General features: G+C 31.0%; 1 long non-coding RNA gene across 1 annotated transcript; it reads right to left on the minus strand.

Annotated features, from left to right (window-relative positions):
* LOC129962497 (uncharacterized) lies at positions 1-8,153 on the minus strand. The gene is made up of 4 exons (XR_008783916.1): positions 8,035-8,153; positions 6,268-6,441; positions 5,291-5,436; positions 1-3,356 (listed from the first exon to the last, which is right to left on the minus strand). It is a non-coding gene; the product is annotated as an uncharacterized LOC129962497 (long non-coding RNA).
* Positions 8,154-12,162: the final 4,009 nt, after the last annotated feature.

Genomic DNA, 12,162 nt, shown 5'->3' on the forward strand with positions numbered 1-12,162 from the left:
AGGACCCGTCCTTGAAGCTATTGTTAATAGTTTCAAACAGTATAGATTTACAAATTTTAAATTACGTTAGCAGAAAGTTTACTTCAATCTAAATACTTAAAATGGCAAGGGAACTTCAAAAGATTCAGAAATCATTGAATCTTATTATCCTTGTAATTCTAGAAAATGTTTAATAAATATTAACATAGTGTAAAGGCACGAGATGCAAATTTAGACAAATTTCTTGTACGGCAAGGAAATTAGGAAATTTCCCATTTAAACTTGCTTGTCAACAAATGTTATTCCAGTTGAACATTACCTACATAGATTTAATTGGAGCTTTATATTTAAATGAAACGGACGATTGTAAAATTTAAATATTAAAATGACATTAATTCAAATATACACAGATTACAACCGACTGATATATAAATTAATCCTTTGAATCACACTGAAAAAATTGAACCGTCGAATCATACAAAAATATCTAGGTGTGCAATTAAAGCAAGAATATTAATTTAAAATGCAAAAGTAACTTTGAAACGTTAATATCATATACTTTTTCATTAAGGAAAATATTGCTTTAATTCATAATTCTAATTAGATGTTGCATGCTATTTAAGTACATTCGTAGGTCACGGGACAAAATGAGGTATCATTGAAAAGCGATTAAAAAAAAATTGAGGTCTACTGGTGTTCCATTTATGAAATTGTACTCTTTTAGGACAATGAGCTTATAACTTTTAATTGAATATTCGGATAATCATTACGAATTATTTAAAGTCAAGATTAAACAAGTGTTGGAGGAGTGATACCTATTCATTTAGGGATTTTATTGACCATTGCTATTCCAGATAAAAGAATCAATTTAAATTTCAATTTTAAGGTACTATGGCATCATTTGATACAAATATTCTTGTAAACTTCCTAACAGATAGTTCTATAAATGACAAGTGTCCAATTTAATACGGAAAAGACGTTTGGAAAATGCTCGATTAAAAAGAAGCCCTTCTGAAAACAATAAGCAATTTTTGAACCGAATCGTAATTTGAGCCTCTAATTTTTAATTCGATTCTCGAATTTCCTCAAGTTATCATTCTTAAATCTTCAAAAGACTGCATTTTACGCCAAAAATATGCAGTTTTAAGACTTAAATGATACATTGAAAGTTGGTTGAGTATTCCGAGTTTATAATAGAATTTGTAATTTTTTGTAGAATTTTGATCAGGAAAGGCCAAGATGCGATATATTTCTGCAATTCCATTCTTTGGTAAAAAATAGACCTCTTCACCCACATTTAGTTTTATTATGCATGTTTATGCACGATTTTTAAGAAAATCGTCTATTGTGCGCATAAATTTCTTATAAGTTACAAATTTGGAAACTGCGTTATCCTATGTACGACTCAAGAAAAGTGTCGAAATATTTCAGAATGTCGCATGTTAGCGTATAATGAAATGTTTAAAGCTATCCTCAACCGATACCAATATTTGAAGTATAAAACGCACTTTTACTGGTTCATAATCCTTACACACTACACCAACATTCATTCCATCATTTAATACAATTCCAATCCCATTTAATGCGTCATAATTTAGTGACCACTCGTTGCATTGTCCCAACCCAGTTTGTTAACACGTCGAGTACCGGTTCCCTAGGGACCGATACTTTCCACTTAGACCGCCGGTCCCAAACAGCCTAGATGGAAAGTAAACAGGGACCAGTATTTACCTCAACGCGTTAACCCTTACGTTGACCTGTCAAGCGTCTATCCATTCTCCAAACTTCAATCACAGCCATCCACAATGAACCAGATAAGTGCAATTTATACTTTTAATATTGATACTGAATAACCTAGATCTTTGAACTCTCGTTCTGCTCCCAACCCACTCCTCACTTCAGGATCCCAAGACTGGCAATTTTCGACGATTGTATTCGGCCAATAGGTTGTACGCTAAAAGATGAGCCGTTATTGCATCTAATTCCACGAATTATTCGAGTTCATCCTCTTGCTAAATGCAAACATCTTTCCTCTCATCCCTTTGACGAAATAAAGGCTTCCTGACGCATGCGCGAAAATTAGGTTTTCCGAATCTGAGGATGAACAGTAAGCTTAGTGTATACTTTAAATTGGTATAGTTAGATTTCTTTTAAAGAATTGTAATGCAAGAGCCGTTTATCGACGCATTTTATATTATGCGAAAGATTTGGCTTTGAGATTCCAAAGTTGAATCTGCAATAAATCAATTTACCAAGATGCTGCGATTTTAAATTTATTACCTTTCAGATCTAAACATTCTATTCCATTAAATTGTCGGAGGCAAGCTTTTGGACAGACGCTTTTCAATTTAATAGTTTGAGAAAAGCATTCTAATCCGAGACTGAAATTCATGAAACTATTGGATGATCAAGTTATTTTAATCCATTGATTTTGTAATTTACTTGGCTTCCTAATTAGAGAGAACTGGAATATTTATCGTTGTTTTAATTCTTATAATAGGAGGCACATTTGACTGAAGCAATATTTTTTTTATTTTAAATTTACTTTCTCTTAATTGCTTATTTAAAGTTTAAAATTCAACAACTCAATACGCGTGTCATTGAGTGTGGAGTATTTGTGAATTAGAATAAAATCTCAAGAAGGAAATTCTCATCCAGAGATTATAAAAACATGTCTCGTTTACCGCGAGTGAGCCAAATAGGGCAGAACTGGAATAGCAACGAAGAAAGCTAGTGTTAAATAAATGATTTTGAAATTATGAGATAAGGAATTTTGACCGCTGCTGGATCTGATAATTAAAGACAAAGCTATCCATTTAGAGGTTTACTATGTAGTTCGTACGAGAGAACCATTAAATTTCCTAACTTGCGATACCAATTTTAATCTGGAATAAAACAGGTGGCTTAGGCATGTATTGGCAGAACCATTAACCTGTGTACAGTTCCTAGTAAATGTCCGTTTCATTCGAAGAATTTTAAAAATAAAGGCTTGGAGAATTTTAAAAGAATTCGAAAACACTGCTAATAGTACACTGAAGTTCCCCTGCATGCGAGTAAATTTTATATAATTTACAATCAGTTAAGTTAAATTCTAGGTCGAAATGCACAGTTTGACAAATTTTATAGATACAACTTTAATCACCAATAGCCTGGCTGTTTAGTTCAGCTGTTCGTCAAATCACGTATAGTGGACACAGTACGATGGTTATTTCCAAACTCATTCAAGCATATAGAAGTACTTCAGTAATGAAAGTTTTACCATCCAGCCGGCTGCTTGGTTGATTTCGGTACGTTGAGGAATTGGCTCGATGCACGACTTCGTGATAACAAATCCAAGTCAACGTTTAGACCTTTCTTCAAGCACAATGAACAGACTCCTGAAAAATAAGTTACTAGCATTGTATTCAGATGCAACCAAAGTTTAATGAGCAAATTTCAAATCTGGCTATTGAGGTTATACATAAAATGTCATACAAACATAACGATAATTTTTGCTGCTATAAAATTGAATCTGGGATTAGGAAAATCGTGTTAGAAAGGAATTGTACGTCTGGGACCAAGTGATGGTAGATGAGCGAGTGTTATCGTATACTAAACTTATAAAATTCTGATTCCGATATCTACAGCGTACACTCCGTTTTCCATCTCCAATTTTTCCTTTCTAGTATGGATATTGCAAGGCATTACTCTAAAATAGCTTTGTATTAATCCCTTCCCATATTTTTCCATCTATACTGAGAAAATGACGAGTTCTTTTGGACTGAAAATTTATCAAGGTATGTGGGGAGAAATGATTGAACTTTTTTGCAAAACGACATTGTATAAGGCGATGTTTACTGCATTTGATAATAAATGTTTATTCCATATCTGAAACGTATTTTTTAAAACCTGAGAAGTGTTAAGGAACGTTCACCCATTTCAGTTTCGATCCATGGGCAACTAAACGTTCCAGTGAGCCGATTGTATTTTTGAAAAGCGAGAAATACCATTACCTTAAACTTTAGGAGTACTAAAATCGTATTTTCTTTCATTGCAGATTCCAATTCTTAATAATCGTATTGTACAAAAAATGAATATTTCAATTGTGCAATTAGATAATTTACACCGAGTTAAAAAGATGGAATGTCATGTGGGGGATGGAAATAAAGGGATTCTATTTAGCAATTGCTATTTAGTGTGAAAGCGTTTCCGTCTGTGACGCCGCAGTTTTTCCAGATGAATTTATTTCTGTTACTATTTCACTGCACTAAATGTTTTGCCTTTTCATTACATTCCGTAACAATCGCGAGTGAATATTGCAAGCATTGGCTGATATCTTGCCACTGTGCTGCAGAATTATAACCTGCTGTATTTTAAAATGTATTCTCGTATAAGTAACGTCACTAGAGAACCGAGGCGACACTGATCACCCCATATGCTTAAAGATATTAAAGCGGAATCTCAGTTTTTCTTCGATTTATAAGGCTGAATTTCCCCTACAAAAAAAATGGAGGCATTTTGTTACGGAAAATATTCGTTCAGTGGATATATGGTGAAAACTCCAAAAGGGTCAATAAACAGATAAGCGTTTTGTCCTCACAAAAACTCTGACAGCACTTTAAGCAAACAATGCGCTCCGAGAAACTTCTCAATTATTCACTTGAACTCGACTTTATGCGAAACTACTCTCAACTCTTAATTTTTTTAAGGAAAAGAAACTAACAAATGGAGTTCGAGGCGCAATGGGAATATCGCCAAGATCAAATATTCCGAGTACTTTATTTTTGCCGCGAAGCACGGGATCATCGATTCTACATTTTCAATATCCGTTCGATCTGAAAAATTCCTTTTCAGCAAAACCAAGCTAAATTACGATTTGGTATTTATAAACAGCCCATAAGCGAGGAAATTACGCATAGAACAAATTAGAAGTTTCGTTTTTCCGAATTCTCTTTGACGTACGATAAGTTTAAAAATGCATAGACTAATAAAACTACGGGCAATCCGAAAGCACTAGGTTACTCATAAATGTCTTCGAGAACATCAACGTGAATTTGCTTTTTTAGAGACAGATTCGCAGGCGACTTCTCATACATCAAGTGCTTTGCCATAAACACATTCACGGCAGAAGCTTAAAACATCCAAACTTTAGTTTCACTGAATGCGATTGAAGAAATCGCAATTTATTGAAAACAGACATCCAATATGTAATTCATACCATGTGTATCACATCTTTATGAATTTAGTCTCACTAAACGTCGAAACAAAAAACTCAAAATGATCAATAATCTTGTTCGTGTTTAATTGTAGAAAACAAATTTATAGAACTTACCGTTGAAACCTTGCACTTCCATTTGTAGATACAGCATTTTGAAGGTCTAGAGATGAGCTTGTTCTTATACAGGATAAATACGAACTCTTGGAGAGTTATGTAGTTTACTTTTCCGCAATGACCGTTTGATATCAAATAGAAATAAACTATAAAGAAAGTATTTACGATTAAATATTTGGAAGAATACTTAATAAAAATTCTTTCCAACTAATTCAATATCTTCTAAAAGGCAGGTTTTACGATCAAGAGCTCTGAATTAAACACTACGATAATCCTAGCCCAAAAAATCTATAGAAAGCTGGCCGATTTGAAAGATGGAAATAATGTTGATAAAATTTGCCTCTCCAAGATGCCTCATATCTATTTTGAAACATTAGATTTCCATTTATTCAAGCATTTTGGAACATCTTAGTTTTTAATGCAGTTACTTAATTTTCTTGCATTAAGGTAATTGCAGAGTTTTTTTTATGCTTATCAAGAGCTTCATATAATTATTTCAAATATGCCCTCGGATAATTGTTTACTCTATCGACTTTCATATAACAGATGTTGGGTTGGTCATCCTCAAGAAGGCAGATTAAGTATGGAAAAGTTCTGTTAATACATTTTTGGAGGAACTAATGGCTGGAACCTTTATCCGAAATATACATCATGAGAATGGTAAAATTTTGTCAGATAAGATTTTCAACTAATGCATTCTCTTAAGTATATTGAAATGAGTTTATTCCCGTCGTTTTTCTAAGGGCCCTGCTCAGCCGACTGAACAACGCAATCATATCCTAATCAAATTTATGGAGAAAGCTCATTAGTGGTCGATATTGGTTATCGATGTATAGAAGCTTTTCGTCGAATGCCAAGAAATGGATTCAAGAACTTAAGTTCTCGGTTAAATATGCAAGACATCATGCAGACATTCAGTTTCTCAAATCGTTAGAAGTTACTCGTTATAACAAAATTGAAATATCCATTCGGTTTACCTTGGGAGGAAATCTAATTGCCTCTGGGGGCGCATCACAAGGAACACGTTCCCCTCCTCACAATTGAAGCGTATATGCAATATCCATTTAGGATTGATGTAGAACGGTAGAAGGCAGGTGCTCACTTTAAATCTACATATACAGCAGCAACTTGAAACCATTTATTAGAAGATTCTGCAAGAGATTTAAATAACATGTAAGAAACAGTTTCACACCATTAACTTTTGCATTCAAATTGCACATTGTTAGACAGTACATTATAGACGTTTAATTAACAAGTTAAAATTTCGGGAAGGTGACTAGTAGCATTACATTTATTTAAAGTGACCCTTATGCATTTTGAATTGTGTATTTTTCCGAGTGAAAATATAATTTTACCAAATATGCCGAGTCGCATCACTGCAGTTATATTTTAGAATAGCTTAATGTGCGAGACAAGCAACAATAGCCTTTAGTTTTCCTAACTTTTGCATCCATTTTTCACCATTGCTGTAAAAATGAGTGCAAGATAGAGATAATCTAGTTCAGTAGAAATATCTTTGAAATTGCAATTTGCGTTTTAATAGATGTATCCTCAAAAGGGTCACCTGACTATACAACTTAAGCATTATTAATTGCAGAATCGACTCATTTTGCTGTCTTAGGTAATTTTCGTTATGGGACCCGCATTTTAAGGAATGAAAAATTCATATTTGCTGTATATTCAACTTCAATCGTAAATTTGTTCATTAGATGAATTTATACATCGGTAACTTAAAAATGTATTATTATCATGGGAAAACACGAAGTTGAAAAATAAATTTCAATTATCGACTTGTTTAGAAATTAGACCTTGTTCAGTGGATTACATATAAATTACAAATTTCAAAGAATTCTCAAAGAACTTTGAGAATGTTTAGAATTTAGAATTAAATGGAAGTAATAGCAGCTAATAGAATAATTCTAATATGTTATGAATTCACTTTAACGAATTTTCTATTGACTTTAAAATAATTAAAGTTTAACACTTTCAAAAATTCGCGAATAGCTACGTACAGCAATTGAGATCCAGTTAAAACTCTGGATACTAATTCCTTGTTTAGTTGATACGATTAAAGGAGTTTAAAAACCTTGTACAATACAGCATCTTGGATCACGATGCACTTTTCACTGGAGATAAGATTTCGGAGACTGAACTTTAAGAACTTCCCAGATAGTCATTCTGCATAGAAAAATCTTCAAAATATTAAAGCTGCGAAGTTGCACCATCCTTTAACATTTTGATGCATCTTTATTACTGTTTAGTTCTTTAAACATACCATTTTTCGTTTAGACAAGTTAAATGCTTTATTCTTTTTAGTGGAGATTACAAGTTATGCGAAGTCCGAGAGTATTTTCGTTAGTTCTTCCAATAGCAGTTAATTTCTACTTGAAGTCAAAAACAACAGCACGCCTTTCATGCAGTCATAAACACACGACTGTCGCATGACTCGCCTGTGGTTCATGTCTACTATTTAATTATACCGAACCATCGAATTGGATAGCATACTTAAGACATTCCAAAGGAATGATCTAATTATAAGTCCGAGAGTCGTGGGAATGAATGTGTTATACAGGCAATTTAGAAATCAATTCTAGTTACAGTACCGATAAGAGGGTTAAACGATTCTAGACAACCGAAATTATTTGCAAAGACAGTTTCATGGCAATACATTGCATAAAATAACCGTCTTAAAGTTAAAAAATGTCTAAGTAAATCTCTTAATACTAATTTAAAAAACAACTTACCAATAAATAGAGAGGCGCACGTAAACAAGTGAATCGGCTTCGCAACAACACATAACAGGCACACAAACCAATTTCATAAAAAAAATCTAAACATCCCTATATGTATTCCGAGCAAATTGACTAAGAAATACCATAAAATAGGAAAAACAAGAACAATTCTTCTGTTTTAAAGTATCTTGAATATCTCATAACCAATCAAATGGTTCCTAATCGATTTTTTTTTCTATCTGATCATTTGAAGTTATTTGCATAAAACTAATTTCGCTCCATTCATTTCGACGCCTTGGCGGCATGATAGGTGAGGCCATGTTTCAATAACAAATGATCACTGATTCGAGATATGATTTTACTGATAATCTGTACTATATAAAGGCCTGGCGCATTTTAAATCTGCTATTAAGGAGGAAATATCATCTTGTAGATGTAGCATGTTTGTACATGGTGGGGCCGTGGTACTCTAGTGTTTTTTCCATCAATGCAGCATGGTTCAAATTTATCTAAACAGATAAAAATAAATTTACCGATTAACTATTTTTTGATATGTCATTTTAATATACCCATAGAAATTATAATGAAATTTTTTTTAGGACAACTTGAGTGGGATTATAAATTTATATGGGCTAAGAGAAATCATTTTATACTTGTTTGTTCGTTTTAAAAAACGTTGCATATTTAATTTTTAAAAAAAACATTAAATCATTATTTAGAGTAGCCTTTCTCTATGCACAATAAGCGAGTTAAGAAGAGGAATTCTTAAGAATCTTTCCTTTTTAAAAGATGAAATCTAACGAACCTTTTAATTATAATGTTTGCTGATAATTAGAAAAGGGCTAATTCAGAAGTCCTTTTATTTATTTATTTATTTTTGTTTTGTTACACATAAAAAAAATAATCGAATATTCGGATCTTTTTTTAAAAAATCGTAAACATTGTTTGCTTTATATAAATAATTAAAGTTGGAAAGAATTGGGATATATATATATGTATGTATGTATGAGCCATTTGCTTGCGAAATCTTCTCGTTTATAAATTACGAGGCATATAGTAAAAACGTAAAGTAAATAAAAAAGAAATAAATTAATAATAATTATTAATTGCATAAATATAAAGCGGCATTCAGAAGGCTGATGTCACAGAGAGCAAAATGCTGACACCACATCAGTGGCTCGAACCCGGTACCTCTCGTTCTCATCGGAGAACTAACCATCTGAGCTACGCCAGCATTTGTTTTCCTGCAGTATTTAATTGTTCATAAGAAAATTATTTCATAAAAAACACTTGACTCGTTATGCCATCTATTACTTTCATTTCAAACTAATTGTTTAGATACCAAACATCCGATTTTTAGGTTTAATAATTTACTAACGAAGTTAGTTCTTACGAATGCTTGGTTTATGTATCAGATTTCTTTTTTGTTTCTGAGGTATATCAATTAATAAGGATACGTTTAGGAAGCCTTATTTAAAGAAAGGTAATGAAACAGATCATTTATAAATATCGAAATGGGTGAATTTTCGAATTTTTGATTACAATTTTAATAAATTTAAAACTATGCAAAATTTTGACGTTTTATTTCCAAAAATATTACAGCACAAAAAAAAATTTTTACATTACTTTCAAATTCAAAAATATTTTTTTTAAACATCAATTTAATAATCGTGCAAAATTTTCTTGAATTTATTAATGTTTTAAAAATATTTATTTTAAAAAGTCAGAGCTACTAAACCCGGTACATATATATTTGGAGTGTAAGAATGTACTCTCCGCTTCTTTGAAATTTTAATTAAAAATTCAATAAATAAAAATTAAACGAAATTTTGCTATTTTACTAACATAACTTTCTGAAATTACTAAGGCAAAAAGCGAATTTTATTTTGTGATGAAAACTTGAAACGAAATCTTGTAAAATATATTTTTAAATCTTGAATTTTAAAAAAACATAATACAAAAAAAAACTAATATAATTCAGAATTTTTTTTTTTTTTTTTTTTTTTTTTTTTTTTTTTTTTGAGTTTTAAGATCTTGCTATGGCATAAATTTCTTGTTTGAAAATAATTTTATGAATACACCACATGATTTTTTCATTATAAAAATTGCAATAATGCTTATACAGTTTCAACATTGAAATTATTTGTAAAAATTGGCTTCAAAATTTTTTAATTAAAAAAAAATAATTTCCTTTTAAAAATTTAGAATTTCTTGTAAAAAATATATTGTATTTAACATTAACTTCTTTAGAGTTTGACATTTTTCAGACTGTGTAATTTGTTTCATTATAAATTTAGAAGTTTTCATTATTTCTGTGGAATTTAATTCTAACCTTCCCCATTGTTGAAGTGACAGTACAGGTGGGGATAGGGGAGGGGCGGAGAGATGCAAGGGCTGAATATACTCTACATCCCTTCTTTTAAGGAGCGCTATAGAGACAAAGTATTAGTACATTATAGTGTCTTTTTTAAAGTTAGATATGACGAAAGGCCCCAAAAGTAACAATAATGTCCTCGGCGTCATTAATCTTTCAAAGCCACTAAATGACTCCTGCGAGGATAATCAAATGTTGAGATATATCGGTAGCTATCTGATCTTCCCACGCTAAAGATAAGTATCTGCACGATTTGTCATGACTAAGAATACTATCTAAAGTCATTCATTCAGTCGGAGTAAGAATGTGGAAACCTGTCAGGTTTGGCATGGTGCTTTGCCAAAGGTTGGACATCCGACTCTTTCCAATTTCTATCATGTAATATTATGTGGTGAAATTGCATGTGACCTACAATCAATAAACCTTTGTTTATACGATCGTTGGGCCCTCATTTATGATTACTCAAAATTACGCAGATCACTAAAATTCTAGAAGTGAGATCACTTGACTGATCGTCCAGCGTGACGCTAATAGTCTCTCGGTTTTAGATGCAGCTTGTATATGTTCGGTGCTGTCGTTATTGGAGCACTTCTGATATAGTTTACATTAAACAGGAAATTAATGAATTATATTTATTAATTGTTACCAATTCGATTATTATTTGATTTTACTTTAATTACTTACTTTATTTATTAAAAATTAACAGTTAAGAATCATAATCAATCTTTAAAGGAAAGGGAAATTCTGATATTATAATTTTTCTCGCTTCTATTTATTAATGATTATACCATCTCCATTACCATGATAAGCACATTAAAATCTTAAAAGATGAGTTGAAAAATGTTGCATCAATTATCCGACATTCTTCATATCAATGATGTTGCCATGTTTTTCTAATCACACTTAAATATTATGCCTTGAGATATTTAATCTATAGTTGATTGAATTATTAAATATTATTAATACATTTTGAAATTAATGATGTAAATAAATTTATAAAATAATTGCAAGAATACTTTTATTAAAATTTTCATATCTTAAGCTAAATTTTTTAATATTCATACCCGTTGAATTTAAAACATGTAAATGTAAATTTAACCAATACAAAAAGCGATTAAAAATGTAAGTTTATTTATTTTTGTACTTATTGAATTGCTTCAATTTTTTAATGATCGACTCTTACATTCGACATTCTGTCGTCTTCCTGAAGGACTAGAATGAAATTTCGTTCTTATGTACATTCTCGATGATAATCCAATATTTTAGTACGTTAAGAGAAAATTATAATCATTTAATACATACATGACTCCCAATAACTTTTCTGTATATGGCAGTTATAAATAATCGTTTACTGGAATCGTTTTCATCGCCTCAGGCCTTTATGATTTAGCTTAAATATGATTTTAAAATCTATATTCTATTTGAAAAATATGTTAATATCTGCTTTTTAGAATATTAATAAAAGCATGTTTTTAAAAAATTATTTTATTAATTCTTTTTCTTTAAAATATATTCCACAACTTGGTATTATAAATATTATGAAATCTTAATATCAATTTTTGTGATACGACATAAAATCTTTATTGAAATGAATCGATTAACTTTTTTTTGATGTATCATTTTAATACGCCCATAGAAATTATAGTGAAAATTTTTTAGGACAATTTGTGTGGGATTATAATTTTATATGAGTAAAGAGAAATCATTTTATACTTGTTTGTTCGTTTTAAAAAAACGTATATTTAATTTTAAAAAAAATTTAAATT

This window comes from Argiope bruennichi, chromosome 3, assembly GCF_947563725.1.
Source record: "Argiope bruennichi chromosome 3, qqArgBrue1.1, whole genome shotgun sequence".
Lineage (NCBI taxonomy): Eukaryota > Metazoa > Arthropoda > Arachnida > Araneae > Araneidae > Argiope > Argiope bruennichi.